Source organism: Onychomys torridus, chromosome 22, assembly GCF_903995425.1.
Source record: "Onychomys torridus chromosome 22, mOncTor1.1, whole genome shotgun sequence".
NCBI classification, from domain to species: Eukaryota; Metazoa; Chordata; class Mammalia; order Rodentia; family Cricetidae; genus Onychomys; species Onychomys torridus.
The window spans coordinates 40,451,768-40,469,772 of NC_050464.1; the positions used below are offsets into that span (position 1 = coordinate 40,451,768).

General features: G+C 50.8%; 1 protein-coding gene and 1 long non-coding RNA gene across 4 annotated transcripts in view; one reads left to right on the forward strand and one right to left on the reverse strand.

Annotated features, from left to right (window-relative positions):
- Sez6l (seizure related 6 homolog like) overlaps positions 1-18,005 on the forward strand; it is a 158,601-nt gene that overhangs the window by 82,321 nt on the left and 58,275 nt on the right. The gene's annotated exons all lie outside the window — the stretch shown is intronic.
- Positions 3,971-11,832, reverse strand: LOC118572785. Its single transcript, XR_004943519.1, has 4 exons — positions 11,619-11,832; positions 5,962-6,040; positions 5,250-5,328; positions 3,971-4,977 (listed from the first exon to the last, which is right to left on the reverse strand). It is a non-coding gene; the product is annotated as an uncharacterized LOC118572785 (long non-coding RNA).

Consider the following 18,005-nt stretch of genomic DNA (forward strand, 5'->3'; position numbering starts at 1 on the left):
CTCAGTGTGGACGGCTGCAGTCAGTGTGGATGGCTGCGCTCAGTGTGGACGGCTGTGCTTAGTGTGGACGGCTGCACTCAGTGTGGACGGCTGCAGTCAGTGTGGACGGCTTCAGTGTGGATGGCAGCACTCAGTGTAGATGGCTGCACTCAGTGTGGACAGTTGCAGTCAGTGTGGACAGCTGCAGTCAGTGTGGATGGCTTCAGTGTGGACAGCTGCACTCAGTGTGGACAGCTGCACTCAGTGTGGATGGCTGTATTCAAGGTGGACGGCTGCACTCAGTGTGGATGGCTGCACTCAGTGTGGACAGCAGAACTCTTTGTGGATGGCTGCACTCAGTGTGAACAGCTGAAGTCAGTGTGGACGGCTGCACTCAATGTGGATGGCTGCACTCAGTATGGACGGCTGCACTCAGTGTGGACAGCTGCAGTCAGGGTGGACGGCTGCACTCAGTGTGGACGGCTGCACTCAGTGTGGACGGCTACACTCAGGGTGGACGGCTGCACTCAGTGTGGACGGCTGCAGTCAGTGTGGACAGCTGCACTCAGTGTGGACAGCTGCACTCAGTGTGGACGGCTGCACTCAGGGTGGACGGCTGCACTCAGGGTGGACGGCCCGTCAGCAGCAGTAGCACTGAGTCCAAGTTGGCATCACTGGAAGTAGTGGGAGGACCCAGCTGTGTGTCACTCTGAAAGAGCGAGCAGGGAGGCTCCTGGGGGACTTTCCTGCAGCACACTGGAACTGCAGTTCCCTCCCTTTCTGGCTTCAATCTCTCCTCTCCTGCACTCTCTTGCTAAGTGTCCACGGCACGGTCACGTACTTCCTTGCATTCTCTTGCCGCTCTGTGTTCATGCTTCACTGCTGGTCTGTCTGGAATCCTGGACTTTTGTTTCCAACCACCATACTGTAGAACTCACCTGTCTGGAATATCTAACTCTGCCAATGGGTGAAGTGTCTGGGCTAGGGAGGAAAGCTGAGGCTACAGTGGCTGCCATGGAAAGCCCTGTGCACATGGTTTGAAAGAGTCAAATCTCATTCTCAAAGGAAAGTCTAGAGAATTTCATTTTATTTTTACTAATGTGTATGTGTGAGTTGTGTGAGAGTGTGTGTGTGTGTGAAAGATTGTGTGTGTAAGTATGTATATGCCACATACATATGTTTGTGCCCGAGGAGGCCAGAAGAGGGCATCAGATCCCCTGGAGCTGGATTTATAGGCAATTATGAACTACCTGACATAGGAGCTGGGAACCAAACTCAGGTCCTCTGTAAGATTATCAAATGCTCTTAACCACTGAGCCATCTCTTCAGCCCCAAATCTAAAGGGTTTGAGCAAACCATGGAAATAGAGTCTTTTGAGAGAGAGGTTGAGTCCAGGAAGACCATGGGAGGCTGCTGTGAATATCTGGGCAAGAGATGGTGGTCATTTAAGGGCAGGCAGGAGGTGCCTGTCTGTAATCTCAGTTACTAGAAAAGCTGAGGCAAGAGGATCAGGAGTTGAAACTGGCCTGGGCTACATCTAGGTGGTGAGGCAAATGTTAACATTACAAGAATGAGAAAAGCAAGTGTTGTGATTGGCCGTGAGAATGGAAATAGGCAGGTCTGAGATTTCTGGCTTCTGACAGGCTGTCTAACCCAAAAGCTGGAATGACTAGAGAAATAATCTTTCACCAAAAAATGGGAGAAAGAAGAGATCTCTGGGGTAACTTGGGGGTATCACATGAAGACAAAAAGGGAGTGACACTACTTGAGTGGGGGACACTGAGTGCCCCTGCTCTCAGAACTTGGCAAACTTGGGGATGAAGACCAACATCCCATGCCTGGAGAAATTATTTCAAAGTAGTTTTGCTTTGAAGGGCCATCTGAGAGGCTGGTGAGAGCACAGCAGGGAAAGTCCTTGCTCTGGGTAGCTTTCATTCTGAACACATCCCGGGGGTGTGGGGGGGAGCAAAGGTGGAGATCCAAAGGAGAAAGAAGAGTCAAGACTGAGTTGAAATCATGAAAAATCAGGTTTGAAAATGGAAAAGTAAGAAGTCATAAGGACAAAGAGGATACTGGTCTGTCAGGTATCTTAACAGAGATGTAGGAGCTTTGAAGGCCACCATATCTTTGGGTCCCTGTCCTTCACACAGGGCTGCCTTGTCAGAAATATCCTGTTCCAGGGCTTCCTGTTCTGCCCCTGGAATGTTGACTCTTCCCCTCATCTGTCTCCTGGGCCTCATAGCTTATTTTGTTTGTTTGTTTTTTGTTTTTGTTTTTAGAAGACAGGATTTCTCTGTGTAGCTCTGGCTGTCCTAGAACTTGCTCTGTAGACCAGGCTTGCCTCAAACTCAGAGATCTGCCTGATTCTGCCTCTCAAGTGCTGGGGTTAAAGCAGGTAGCACCACCACCTAGCATTGGTTTATTTTTTTGACTGAAAAAACATTGTGAGAATTTGTGATTTGTGTGCTATTGAAGAAAAATACTGTGCTGTGACTTGGGTGTGACTAGGCAAACACCTACTTTCCTGGTTCTGTTTCCAGCAAGTACAAAATTATTTTCCCAAGGGGACTGGAGTGAGAAAAATCATTCCCCGTTACCTGATGTGACATGTTCAGGGTTGTCACACACCTGATGAAGGAATCAATCACGTGATCCCATAAATGAGCACCCACTGCAGGCACATACCTGGTGACTGACAAGCATTTCCTAAGTACTTTTTGTTCTGTGAGGAACCACAATGCAGGATAGAGAGACAGCTCACAGCCCCTTGTTCTCACAAATCTAAGAATTGAATGAGGAAGACGGTGTTGACCACGTAGCTGTGGGAGAAATGCCCACGGAAGACACAGAGTGTGTAGGGATTAAGCATGGATGCAGGTGCATGAGCATGCCATATTGAGATGAGGTGTCCATTGTGAATTAGTGAGTGACAAATCTGCAGATTGTCACTGTGACTCCGGTGCCAGCATCATCTCCACCCCGCCTTGATGCTTTTGTTAGTGTTCTTCTTAACCATGCTCTGGAGTCACACAGGCTGTGTTCAGCACTGTACATGTTGCCTCCACTTGACCTTCCCCAAGACTATTTGAAAGTTTCTACTTTCTGTAGCGACCCAGGAGGCGTGCTCAACCATCCCCCAGCTGTGCCTTGCTCAGTGAGTGCTGTCTCAGGAAAGTGTCCACCCCACCAGTGAAGTCTTACTGTCTGCCCCCTTCTAAGACTCACCCCCACACCTCATCCAACTGAATCCTAAGACCCTTGGTTCCAAACCAACCCGTTCAGACTTTCACAGCCCTTTGAGTCTCGTGGCTTCAGCATCTCCCGTCTGGACCAGGCTTTTGCTGCACCTCTTACCCCTTTACGTTGTAGCCAGAAAGCAGAGGGTGGAGGGCCCCTTGCTGGTCTGGTCATGCTTTCCTCTGCACCATGCTCCAACTCCCCTTGCTAAGACCTGAAACTCCCAGCATGGGTTCCAGCCACAGCACTGAGTCAGAGCAAAGAGTCAGCCAGGGTCCTTCCCATTCTGCAGTCCCAGCATGCTCTAGGGGTGTGTTTCCAAGGCAAGCAATGCAGGGCTTCAGGAACAAGTCGGTATCTGGTGGTTGGGGAGGGGGGGCAGTCACATGACCACAGAGCACAGACTGGAGAGATACAGAAAGCAAGCAGGGCCCTTTCGTTGGCTTCAGCGGAGTCTCTGTGCTGATGACCTCATCTTTCTGTTCTCCAGCTGTACAGCCCTGGGCCCATTATTTGATCTCTCTGAGAAGTGGGATCTTAGGCCCAGCCACATGAAATTGACAGGATTTTCCCTTTTAAAATTTTTAACTAAATAAAATAAAACAGCCCTCTAAAATAGCCATTTTCATATGTTTATACTTCAAACAGAGATTGGCAGGATGTTCCTAAACAGCAAATAGTTTAGGCTGCCTGATACTGCTGAGGAAACAGGAAGGTAGCCACAGACAGCATCTAAAAGGAAAAGCACACGATGTCCCAATAAAGTTTTATTTGTACAAACAGTCAGAGGGCCAGATTCGGTCCATGAGCTATAATCTGGCCCTCTTGTACTTTGAACCCTTGTACTTTCCACTGTGAAAAGAAAATCGAAAGTAATGGGAGGCCAAGTCTAGACTCTTCACAGATTGCTGTGACCCAAAGAGCAAGTCACAGATCCATTTCCAACTCTCCTTGCATCCTCTTACAGCTCAGAAACACCCCCAATATCCTGTGGGCTACTGTGTGGTGGCCTGAGATGCTATATATACCCTCTGCAGAGACTGCCTCCACTTGCCCCGCCCACTCTCGATGACATCATGGACCACCATGCCTCACCAGCCCCACCCCCAAGCTCCTCCCTGTGACTGGGCCTTCCGGAACTACATGGGGGAGGGGGCGGGGAGCTGGTGAGGGTGAGGCGCCCAGAGCCTTCCTTGAGGCACCCTGTCCTCACCGGTTGACCCCTTAAGCTCTGTCCTCCTGCGGGACCGGAGTCCCTGGAGGCTGATGCGCACTGCAGTTCACCCTGGTGAACGGAGCAGTGAGTGGAAGTTCTGAGTGGTAAAGGAAATGGATGCTTCCAGAAAATTAGGCCAAGTAATTCCCATCTTCTCCAGGGGGAAATTATTTAAATAGCATCTAAATCAATTTCCGTGCCATTAAATATTCTGGTCTGCGTTTTAATTGAGACGATGGCATCTTCCCTAAAAAGAGATTAGCTGTTTGAAGCCCTGTGTTGCCTCCCTCTCTGCCTGGATCCTACAAGGGGAGAACCTGGGAGAGCAGTCGCCCAGCAGCCTGCAGCCTGGCTCACCTTAGTGGGCTAGCCTGCAGCCTGGCTCACCATTTTTCTCCAAGAAATTAACCAGCTCTCCAAGTGTTGCCCAGGGCGCTGGGAATCTGAGTCCTGCAGGTAGCTGAGCCAGGTCACTCTGTCTCCTTGAGGGCTGGGCTACATAGAGTTGGCTTCATGTAGTCAGGGTGTCTTTTCTGTCCCGGGAGCTGATAGAAACAGGGATGAGAGGAGGGGGTGGTCCACTCTAGGCTTCACAAGGCCCCTCCCTTCTCAGCAAACAGGCACCCCTCCCCCTGGTCTGAGGCTCCTAAAATAAAGACACATACACACAGAGAGAGGAGGGCTGGGGGGAGGGAGAGAGACTGAGGGACAGGGAGAGATGAGAAAGAGACTGAGACTCAGAGACGACAGAGACAGAGACATAGAGAGCCTGCAGCTATCACAGACATTCCCATCCCCACCATCCCAGGGCAGGTACCAAGGTCACCAAGGCTGGGTTTTGGTCCTTGTCTGGCTTCTTCTAAGCTCGGTGTCAGGGACAGGAGCTGAGCTGGAAACTAATTAAAAGAAGAAAGCGATGGATGGACGGACGGACAGATGGATGGATGGATGGATGGATGGATAATGGATGGGTAGATGGGTGGATGGGATGGATGGTGAATGGATGGGTGGATGGGTGGATGGGTGGATGGATGGATGGATGGATGGATGGATGGATGGATGGATGGTGAATGGATGGATGGATGGATGGATGGATGGGTGGATTGGGTGGATGGATAAATGGATGGGTGGATGGGTGGATGGATGGATGTATGGATGGATGGGTGGATGGGGTGGATGGGTAGATGGGTGGATGGGTGGATGGGTGGATGGGTGGATGGGTAGATGGGTGGATGGGTGGATGGGTAGATGAGTGAATGAAGTTGAGGTTCTGTAGACTCACTAGGAAGAGAGAATCTCTCTTCCAAAGGGATTTGACTTTAGATCAACCCAACTCGTGGCTGGCAGTGAGAAAAAGGTCCTGAGAGCAGAAACCATGTGGGAATCTGTCACTACAGTCAGTGCTGCCTAGGATCCCCATGCTCCTGCTCTGGACAGGGGTCTGCCCATTTAATTCTCAACCACTCCAAGAGGTGTCCCACACACACCCATTTCACAGATGAGAAAACCCGAGCCTCACATTCTCTTACCCAGTCACTGCTGGCTGCAAGACCTTCCCTTCAGAACCTTGACATCCAGGCTAAAGGTTTCAGCCAGATCTGAATAACACTGGAAATTTGGGAAATGCTATTTTACAATACGTTAAAAAAAAAAAAAAAAGTGAGCCATGAATAAAGAGAACAGAACAGAAGGAACACCTGTACGCAAAGGCCTGGGAAAACAGAGATTTCAACAGAGCTGGGGGTATTTTCTTTTGGCTCTGAGACTTGTCAGAACTCTGACCAGGGAGCATCTGGAAACTCACAGCAGGGCTTCCCAGGGTCTGATGGAATGAGGAGTCTGGTGGAGACTTTGTAGAGGCCACTTAAGGCGACTATGACAAGGTCTGAGAAGAGGGCATTTCCAGGCTGCAGGTTTGGGGGCTGGAGAGGAATGAGAGACGAGAGGCAGAGCTGGGGGCTGCTGGATTCAAGGTCCTCCCGGAAAGCATGTGATGTGACGGTGGCCATTGGGGTTCCCCTGGCATCAGAGACATGCTCCTGCTCACAGTGGGCCCAGTGAGGAGGAGACTGGGCACACCTGCACACATGCACACACACACACACACACACACACACACACACACACACACACGTATGTGGTGTCATCCAAGCAGAGCTCTGTGGCGCTGTACAGAACAATGGCTGGCTTTCCGTGGCAGCTTAATGACCGTAGCACATCCTCCAGGCCATCAGTTAAATTGCAATCCAATTTCCTTCTGAAGCTTTCCACTGCCTTGGGAGTGGATCTGGCTGCTGAGGCAGGAAAACAGACTGGCCAAACCTTCCCACGGCCTTGTCTTGCACTGGAGCGGCCCCTCAGCAACTATCTCCCTTCCAAAGGAGGTCATCCTCTGCAGCAGCAGGCTGGACTAGATCCTGACACCAGTTTAAAGTGGTGGGAAGAATTCACAGTGGCCAAACTACCCTCGTCCATCCCAATCCACCATCCACACATCCCATTCCCCACTCTATGAACACATCCCACTTTGCCTCCTGTGTTACCTGGGAGAAAACAGGCTCAGCAATGGGAGTAGGTCAGCCAAGGTCAGGGCTTCTTAAATGATGGTCCCTGTTTCTCTCTCTCTCTCTCTCTCTCTCTCTCTCTCTCTCTCTCTCTCTCTCCTCCCTCCTTTCCACATTCCTACCGTAAGTATGGTAAAATGGGTGTGGAGACCAGAGGTCAACCTCAGGGGTCACGTACCTTGTTTTTGTTTTTGTTTGTTTTGAGGCAGGGTCTGCCACTAGCCTGGAGCTTAGTAACAGGCTAGACTGACTAGCCAGTAAACCCAGGGATTCTCCTGCCTCTGCAGGAACAGTGCTGGAATCCCAAGTATGTATCACCATGCCCAGCTTTGTTTGTTTGTTTGTTTGATTGGTTTTTTGAGATAGGGTTTCTCTGTGTAGTTTTGGTGCCTGTCCTGGATCTCGCCCTGTAGCCCAGGCTGGCCTTGAACCCACAGAGATCTGCCTGGCTCTGCCTCCCGAGTACTGGGATTAAAGGTGTGCACCACCGCCGCCCAGCTTATGCCCAGCTTTTTTAGGTGGGTTCTGGAATCAAACTCAGTCCTCGTTCATTCATTTCTCAGCCCTTTACCAACAAAGTGATCTGTCCCCTGAGCCCAACTTTTCTTTCCTCCACTTCAGTCAAAGCTTCCTTTGGTACCCAGGGGTTCTGTAGCCTTCATCTGGCCAGAGACCGTGGGAGAATAAAATGCAGCCAGCTAATGAAGTCAGCCTCGAATCTGCTTGCACAGGAGCAGGGGTCACACAGTCCAGACCTCTCCCCTGGTCACAGTGTACATTTGGGCTGGTTCCTTCTTCACTGGGGAAGGACTTGTCCCTCCTACTGTAGGACAGAGCAGCGCTCTGGCCCATCTGATGTCAAGAGCCCCCTACCCCAGCCGGACAGGTAAAATTGTCTCCCGCCATGACCATGGAAAACCACCCCAGCTGCAAACCACCAGCCGCAGAAGTCACTACAGGAGCCCTTAAAGGAAGGAATAAACGACAACGGGCTTACTTGTGTGATGGGGGCCTCTGGGGTAGCCCTTCAACCCCCCAGGAGCCCCCACTCATTCATTTCTCAGATGAGATAAGCAATGTCAATTCTGTTAGGTTCTGGCTCAGGACTCAGAGTGCTGGACAAGACCACACACAGTACAGGTGTGAAAAATGTCCTGTGATGACTGGGAGGGAGTGCAGAGGGCTGGCCTTGGACAAAGCCTTGTACTGTGGGATGTGGTGTGATTCTCACTGGGCTATGGGATGTGACTGGCCTAGGTAAGATTCCTGCCCCATTCCCCCAGTATCTAACTTGGAATGTCAGCAGTATGCTTCCAATACCACCCTGGGGGGGGGGACTCTTGCGAGAAACATAGGGTTCCCAGACATCCTCAGACTCCACACTTAAAGCTCTCAGCTGTTTCAAGAAACACCATGCCTGGAGTGCAGGTGGAGAAAGTGTCACCCACACTGGCCCAGGGTGCTCACTGCAAGCCTGACGTTTTTTAGCCATCGGAGCAAATGATCATGTTTCTGTTGTCCCTCTGGAAATGCCAGGTGAACCCCAACCTCCACCCCAGAAGCTCCTAGCCTCTGTCATTTGCTACTTACACAGCATGGACACACTGTGCTGTTCCTGCTGTGGCCTCTGATCAAAAGTGACTGAGAACATGGGGTCTTCGTGAGGCTAATAGGCACGTGGCCCCATCTGTCACCACCATGCTGATGCTGTCTGCCAAGGCCATGAGTCAGTCTCCTTTTCCACATGGCTCCAGGAGTTGAATTACCTGACCCATAGCACCAACCGAATGTCACAAGTCTCATGCAGAGAAACAGAACCATCAAACCAGCAGAGATATCCTCCAGGGAGAGGAAGAGGAGCCTGGGATCCAGAAGAACGGCTGCAGGAAAGGTGTGTGGGAAAAGGACACTGGCCCAGGGTCAGACACAGCCCAGGCAGTCCTGAGCCAGCCTCCAGAACTTGGTGATAGCAACTCATTTTTCTAAACCTCAGTTTCCACATCTGTTAAGTGAACCCCCAAGTAAGACCCAATCATTTCTCCTTCTAAGCCCCAGAATATTTTTATTATAATAAAATTTTGAGGCTATAGCCTCAAAACAGAAATTTCCCCTTAAAATCACCTGCCCAAGGTCATCAGTCTGGAAGGAACATTGGGTTTTGTCCCACTGGCTCTTGGAAAATTATGCTAAACCCCATCCTGTTGTCTGTCCACCATGCTGTTTTGGATAAGCATCTACACTTCTGAGGCTCTGTATTCTCTTCTGTGAAATGGGCTAATAGTATCTGTTGCATGAATCCTAAATGGACTTACAATAAAAATACCCAGAGCCAGATATTGGGGTAAATGCTGAAAGATCAGAGACATCTTGTTCCTTAACAAGCCACTGGAGAAACTTCTTGCCACTGCTGAATCCTCAAGCCAAATGGAAGGTGAGATCCTATTTCCACAAATCCTCTGACTGAACTCCTCTGAGTCCTTAGCTGAAAGGCCTAGTTCCTGTCTCCTCACGCCTTATATGCCTTTCTCCACCCAGCCATTCCACTTCCTCCCTAGTGCTGGGATTAATGGCGTCTGTGCTTCCCAAATACTGGTAGCAAAGGCATGAGATCTCAAGTGCTGGGATTAAAGGTATGGGCCACGGCTGCCTGGCCTCTATGTTTAATCTAGTGGATGGCTCTGTCCTCTGATCCTCAGGCAAGCTTTATTTGATACACAATATATCACCACAAGTATCAGAGTAAGTGAAGCCACCCATGAATGCCCATGTATACCCCTGGCAAGAGGGCTTGGCTCATGAGCTCTGAACATCATCCACCTCCACCATCCCAGCATCACCACACGACTTGAGTCAGGAGCAACCGTGGAGAAACAGTGCTGAGACCCACCTTGCCCTGCTTCAATCCATACCTGGTGGAGAGCAGGTTTCACCAAGACTACCATAAGTGTTAATAACTGGCTAAAAGAATTCAGGAGATCATCAGCAAAAGGCAGAGGTGGGCAGGGCAGAGCCAAGGGGACAGGCAACAAGCTCTGGCTTCTTTCCCCTCCCTCCACCCCACAAATGAGTGTTGCTCCAGGGATACTTGTTGCCCTTGGCATTCAGGGGTTCTATAGAGGATGGGCTGTATAAACAGGGTCGGCCTTAGTCTCCAGTCCCTCCAAAAGCCAAGGCAACCCTGACCCCAAGGCCTCACCACTAAACCCTATGTGAGCACAGACTACTGCTCTGGTCTAAGGTCCCCACATAGCCAGGACACTCTTAGGTGGGTCACACCTAAGGGCTTAGAGAACACTAAGGTCAAGGGCCAAGTATTCATTTTATTTTAGTCATTGAAAAGAGTTATATCTACTACATGAATACCAGGAAACCTTGAAGCATTTTGTCTAGGAGAGGGGTTGGGGAAGTGAAGGACACATCTGTGTTTGGGGTGAGGGAGGTAAGGATGTTCAGGTGGTTCCTGGGCCCTCTCTACCCCTCTCTGCCACAAGTCAGAATCCCAAGACACGCAGTCCCTGTCATAAGACAATGTGGCGTTTGCATAGAACCTGCATCAACCTCCCGTGTGCATCAGGTCACCTCAGAGAGTTTACCACAGCTGATACAACCTAATCTGTCACACAGCTGTTGCCGCCACTGTCAGGACATTTGCACAGCCTCAGCACAGATACGTGTTCAAATACCTTCCACCTGCAGCTGCTTGCAACTTGGACATGTTATCTACAGACACAAAGGTCAAGGGCCGACTGAACCTTTGTCCCACTGAAGACTTCCCCTTGAAATAATACTATTCTGCAAGGCCTGGGTCAGATTTTCCGAGGGGCTTACCAAGGAGATTCTCCTTCTGTCAGAAGTGGGTGTGGACACACACACACACACACACACACACACACACACACACACACCACAGCTGCCTCCTGACTCTGCTGTCCCATGGGTTATTTTTCGCCTCTTTCTGAAGTCACATCCTCAGCTAAAGCACTTTGCCCTCTGCTACTGAAGGGGCCAGTGTGCACCCCCATTGCCCCAGGACTCCCTGGGAGGTTCCTGGAGACCTTTAAGATGACTTGCAAAGTTGTATTCTCCCTGGAAACAGCCCCGCTGGGATAGGATTCACAGACGGGCCAGGGGAGAGCACGGGACAGACACAGCCCAGTCTCTCACCTCATCCAGACAGTTTTGAGGCTACAGAGCCAACTGATCATACTTCTCTGCTCTTCCATTTCCTCATCTCTAAAATGAAAGTTACAATAGCTTCATTTCTCACACTCACAGGAAACAGAGCCACTGTTCTCCTGCCTGTATCAGCAAATACAGCATCCCATCTCTGCAGGGAGGTAAATTGGCTTCGCTTCTGGTCCCTCACAACTCCGTCATCCGCATAACTCAGAATGCAGCCCCAACCCTTGTGTTTGCTTCAGGATGAGGATGCAAAGATTAACATCTTAATTTTACAAAGTGGGGCTTTAGGGGATGGAATCTGCTCCCCTGCCGTCCTGGCTCAGTGCACCTCTAAATGCATCTTTATGTGCACGCTGGAGGCTCTTTGTTTCTGCCTACCAGTCCAGGCTCACGGCTGAAGGAGACAAATCACTAACTGAACTCGAGCCTTTGACGCTCACCTGTGAACCACATGGCCTCCTTCATGGATCTGATTTCTCTTCGTGGGAATATAGACAGTCTGATGTTGATAGGATTCCCATGGTGGCTTCCTCTTTCCCTCAGCCACTCAGAGGTTCATTTACTCAAATCAACTGTGTCTTCTCCTTGAAGCCATACTGTAAGAAGTCACAAAGTCCACCGTGAGGCAGGAATGGAGGCGAGTGATGACAGGAGCTGGAGAGAGAGGCAGGAGAGGAGGGTTCAACTGTAGTGAGCCAGCCCTGTTAATGAGGGTTAAAGACACAGGCACAATCACAGGGTGCCAACAATTCTCTGGGCTTATTCACAGGGAGAGGGGACACAGCGGCCAGCCAGCATGCTGACGGAATGTAAATGGACATAAAGAATGGTCCAGGATTTCTGAACCCAGCATGAGTTACAAAGGACACCCGTGGGTTGGGAAGAAGCCAGGGCAGAGAGGACAATGGTCAAATAGTCACTCCTGTCGCTGTGACATTCCCTGTTGGCTTACCCACTAGGCACCTGCCAGAGTCCCCTGCAGCCTCCAGACTCCTGCACAAGCTTGGGGGGCAGCCTGGGGGTTAATTTGCACATATACTCTGCTGGGTTTAGAGTGGCATGTGCTGGCACCAAAATCCCCCAACCACACCCACCCCTGCGAGCACAGCATGCTGATCAGGGCCCCAAACCATGACAGCCAAGCAAGACGTGCACCAGCTGATTGTCCATCTGCCCTGCTGACACAGCCTGGAGCTGTGTGTGACTCGGCTGCCTCCTGCTCTCTCTGCCTGTCAGCTGAAGCGTGGTTATTGGGAACCGACTTGACCAATATTAGCGTCCCTGGGGCCAGAAGTGGCTCCTATTTCAGTTTGTTTACACACAAGCATGGTGTGCTATCTTGGGTGTGGAGCTGAGACTGAAAAGCAACCCTGTACCATGTCAAAGGCACCTTACACACACAGCCTGAAGCTATTTACATACAATATGTTCAATAACGCTATTCACAAAACCAAATTCCTCGGTATGAAATTTTCCATCTGTGGTGTGATGTGGGGCATTTTGGGTTTCCAGATACACAGGATGCTCATCCACGGGATGTCATTTAGACAGAAGTGGGCCTTGTCTAAGGCATCAAGTCTTACTGTCTACACAAGGAGTATGCCCATGAAGAAATGTTTATCAGGGCGCCTAGGTGTCAGGTCCGTGGTCACGGGATAGGTTCTAGAGAAGCTCTGTCCTTAAGAGGGTGTTCTGGGGGGGGGGGTGGGAAACAGGAAAGAAGCCTGCATGGAGGAGAGCCTGGCCCCCAATGCTATGACTGATATCGCTGGTGGTCTTGAGAATTAAGGGTGGGGACTAAATCCTAGAGGAGAAGAAGCCTATGCCAGGGATGGGATGCCAATACCCCTCCATTTAATATGGGGAAAATAAATCACAGACATTATAAATCCAAATGCTCTTAATGTCCCTGACCTGGAGCTCTGGCTGCTCTAAGGACAGTATGGCTTCCTAGGAGCTAGCTGCACTGTAAGTATGTGAGATCAGCCAGAAAACAGCAACAGGTTCAAAGGGCAACTCCCTCTGAACACTGGGAGATTACACGCCATCAGAAAGTTGTAATAGGCACCAACCTCTTAAGTCAGGGGCTGACTGGATTAAGAGAGGATGGAGAGACATACATTGATGGGTGGGACCTAAGACTGCCGAATCCCCGGAGATGCCACATGTCAGTAAGGACACAGAGACAGGTCTCTGGAACCTTCTGTGGAATTTCTTCTCTGGATCTGAAGTTGAGCAGACAGTGAGCTGAAGGGGTGTGGCTCATAAAGGCACCATGGTTGTGTTGGAAGCATTATGAGAGCCAGGCCTAAGGCAGGTCTTATCACAGCTGCTGACAGTGATGAGCTGTCCCACGCGCTTGCTATATGTGCCTCCTTCGGCAAAGCCAAGGTCTTCTGAGCTAGGTAAAGATGAAAAGCTGGCTTCATCCAAGACCACCTGTAAGCAGGGTGGATGTGACCCCGGGGCCTCACTGATTTACCTCAGGCATCTCCTGCACTCTGCCAGTGAGCATGCCATCGGGAAAGCTCGCCTCCAGTGGTCATTTCAGATGTGCAGGCCGTCTCTGCACAGAGAGAATTTTCCCGTGTCTCCTCTGAAGGTAGGCAGACCAAGGAGAGTGGGTCTTCCTGTCCCGGCACTGGCTGTGTTAGACTCAAGACAAGATGCAACTGGCTCAGACTCAGAGGAGTCTGTCTGTGGTGGGTGGGAGCACTGTGGTGGGGTGTGGCAGAAAAGAGAGCTTGCCCATCAGGAAGCGGGAAGGGCACCTGTGCTCATGGCTCCCTCCTCTCCCTTGGTTCCTCCAGCCATGGGATAGGCACACATTCTGGCAGCTCTCCCCTCTCAGTCAGGCCCCCACAGACACAGCTGGAAACACAGCTGACCAGTCCATTTCCTGTATGCATCTCAGTCCAATAGAGATCACACTAACTCTACAAACAAAAGGAAGGCTAGGGGATCTCAGGTTTTCCCTGCATCCCTACAGTGAATCCCAGCTACCCACCTTTCCATTACCCCCTACCCCTTGCTGGCAATCAGCTCTCCTCCAAAGAGAAAGAGAGAATGGAAGAGAACCCACTCATTTCGTCCCTGAGCAAACCGGTTTGTGATTGTTATTCTCTGCTTGAGTTAAAAAAAAAAAAATGCCTAAGGAGTGGGAGACACATTCTCCTCAGTGGTGTAGACACTGAGAAGCCCAACCGCGCTCCTGTAAAATTATCTTTCCTTTACCCATGCTCCTTCAAGTCACCCTATGAAATACATTGGGTCACCACCAAAACCAAAAAAAAAAGGAACATGAAGGTTGAAGCGGGGGCTGGCTGGAAATAGGAAGGGGGTGAGCAGAATTGGAGATGTGAGAGGACAATGGGATGACCAGGCTAGGGTATCCCACTCATACAAGGAACCATGCTGGCATGCTGGGCAGATGCGGCAGCAGGCTGGTAGGCGACCCCACTCCATGCAGGCATAGTGGCATGTGGACATTCACAACCCAGATGCTACATCTGAGAGAAATGGTTTATTATAATGAGGGATAAAGGGAAAGATAGGAAGAGCCAGGAAGGAGTGGGGGTTTGAGGGTGAGAGGAAATCAGAGAGAGAGAGAAAGGGGGAGTTTTTCCTTAAGAAGAGGTATCTATGTCAGGACACAGAGGGCAAGATCATTATATCAACAGGGTGAATATGCTCAAAATGCATTATACACATGAATTGCAATGACATAAGGAAACCCGTTATGTGCGATTAGTACTGTGCTAACAAAAATCAGAAACCTCTGGGGTGCTGGTGAGGCACACCTCCTCTCCAAGGGAGCCTCCTGAGAGGGTTAACTGAGGGAAGGGGAGTCACCATGCATGTGAGCAGCGCCCTCCCATGGCCCAGTATCCAATGCTGAATACAAAGCAGAAATAGGGAGACCAGAGCTGAGAGTCTGCATCTGCTTCCATCTGCTTCCTGGTCCCCTGAGGTATGAGCAGGCAGCCACACACTCCCTCTGCCATGCCTTCCTAGAGTGAAGGACCTTACTCTAAACCAGGAGGGAAATAATACCCCTTCCTTCCGTTGCTTCCTGAGTGTCATTGGTACAATAATCAAAAAGGGAACGAATGCCCGGGGGTGGTGGAAGGGAGCTAGAACTGGCCTGGGAGAAGCCTTGAGGGCCAGGATGCAGACTGACTTGCTGGAATGGAGCATGGAGACATGGTCCTGTATACCATGTTTACACCCTGCCCTGCCTCTGACACATTCAGAATATTCTAGAATTTATGGACTCGGGGGACCGTCCTTAGCCCCTGGTTACGTCTGAATCCTCCTCCTTACTCCCTTGGTGCTCATGGGGTGTCTGGTGCATGTCAGCACTGCAGGAGTCCAAACATGATGGTGTCTCCTACACAGCTTGCCTTGCTGCTCCTACCATGGCCCATCTCCCCTCCCTGGTGAAGCCAGCCGACCCCTGCTGGTGTCTTCTACTGGGAGCTGTTATCACTGTTGGAGCAACTTCCGCCTTCACAGGACCCAGGCCGATGAGCACTGTTTTCCTGACAGAGGGACAGAGGGACAAAGCAAGGCAGACACTCAGCTTGTTCCTGGAGAGAGCAGCCACAGTGGGAGCGTCTCATTAACAACACATACTCACACACACACACACACACACACACACACACACACACACATACACACACACACACACACACACACCACACACATGCACGCACACGCATACACACACACTCATGCACACATATACACATACGCATACACACACACTCACGCACACATATACACACACATACACATGCACGCACACACACTCATGCACACACATACACACACGCATGCATGCACACATATACACACGCATACACACACTCATGCACACATATACACACGCACACACTCACGCATGCACGCACACACACTCATGTACACACATACACACGCATACACGCATACACACACACATATACACACGCACACACATAAACACACACGCATGCACGCACACACTCATGCACACACATACACGCATGCATGCACACACACTCATGCACACATATACACACACACACGCACACACACACGCACACACACACGGGCACACACATGCACACGCACACATGCACACACACTCACACATGCACACACACACACACACACACACACACACACACACACACACGCTCACACTCCTGTGTGACTGTCCTGTTAGGTTTTCCACATGTATCTTCTCCTAAGAGCAGGGCCGATATCACACAGTGCTGAGGGTCGGCCAGAGGAGAAAGTTTGCAGCCTCTCTTTCACAGGAGGGCTGGCAGATGGATGGATGAGTTGATTGACAGCACCCAGGCCGAGTGCTGAGCGCACATGATAAGGGAAGAATCTGTCAAGTGTAACTGAGATTTCTAAGTGCTCTGAAATAGAGGAATGCATTTAACTCAGTGGTCCCTGGGGCCTGGGGAAAAGCCCATTAGAGCGAGTTATTAACTCGCTGCGTTTCTGAAGCCCGGGATCCAATTTAGTCTGAGTATAGTGGGACTCGGCTTTGCGTAGTGCTCAGCCAGCTGGCATTGGAGCTGAGACCTCAGGCCACACGGAAGGTGGGCTACAGGCACCGAAGTTTGGAGCCAGCCAACAAGATCTGCTTGGCGTGCTGGGGAGAGCACTTCAGTACAGGAGAGGGAGGCCTTTGTAGATCAGAAGGTCCTTGGACCGACAGAGGTTGAGAAGGACAGCCAGACTCCCCTCCTGTGGGGCTCTAGCCATGGAGATGGTACCTGGCATCCTAGGACCCCAGAGGGTGGGTATGATGGTGGTGGAGTCATGGAGTCCTTCTTCACATGAACATCTATCTCCTTCTGCTCCTGTTGAGGGTAAGGAGGTTTCGGCAGAGCACCTTGTAGTGCCCCCGCCCCACCATGCCACCTGCTTGGTGAAATCGAGGAGAACTACATGGCAAGAGAGAAAGGGGCAGTTCTCTGACCCTCCCTGATTCACAGGGACTTCCACCAGGGTGTCACCCACCCAGTCAGAACAGGGGCTGTCAAAACAGATGGGTTAATAACAACAAGAAATGCTGGCGTGGGTATGAAGAGGGAGCACTCACACCCTGCTGTGGGAACACAGATCAGTGTGGCCATCATGGAGAGGGAGCACCCACACCCTGCTGCGGGAACACAGATCAGTGTGGCCATTATGGAGAGGGTTTGGAGATTCCTCAAAACATAAAGGTAGATCTATCATTATGTCTGGGACCCCCTCATCCCGGGCAGTGCTTAAAGGAAATGCAGGCAATGTGTCTCTGCGGTACCTGCAGGCTGGTGCCGACTACAGACGTCACATGGTCAGTGAGATACTGGGCTAGTGAAGATGGCTGCTAACAGGCAGAAGGTTGAAGCCATTATGCTCTGAGTTCACAGTGGAGTGCTATGCCACCTCAAAAGAGGAACTCTGACATGTAAAGGAGCCTGAGTGGGACTAGAGTGTGCAGCATAAAGTAAGATTAGCCCAGCACAGAAGGCAGACTCCACGTGGTCTTGCTCATCTGTGATGGTGGTGTTCTGGGTCCCCTACAAGATGGCAATAGAAAAGTGAGCTGTAGAGATGAGGACAGAGAGAAATGTGGGTGGAGGTCTCAACGGTGTTTGGGGGCACAGTTGGGACTCTGCAACCTGAAACAACCTAGAACATACTTCAAAATAGCTTGAAAGGAGAGGCCAAGGCCTGGAGACACTCAGTGTCCAGAGTGCTCACTGCAGAGGACCTGAGTTTGGTTCCCAGCACCCACATTGAGTAGCTCACAGCTGCCAGTAACTCCAGCTCCTGAG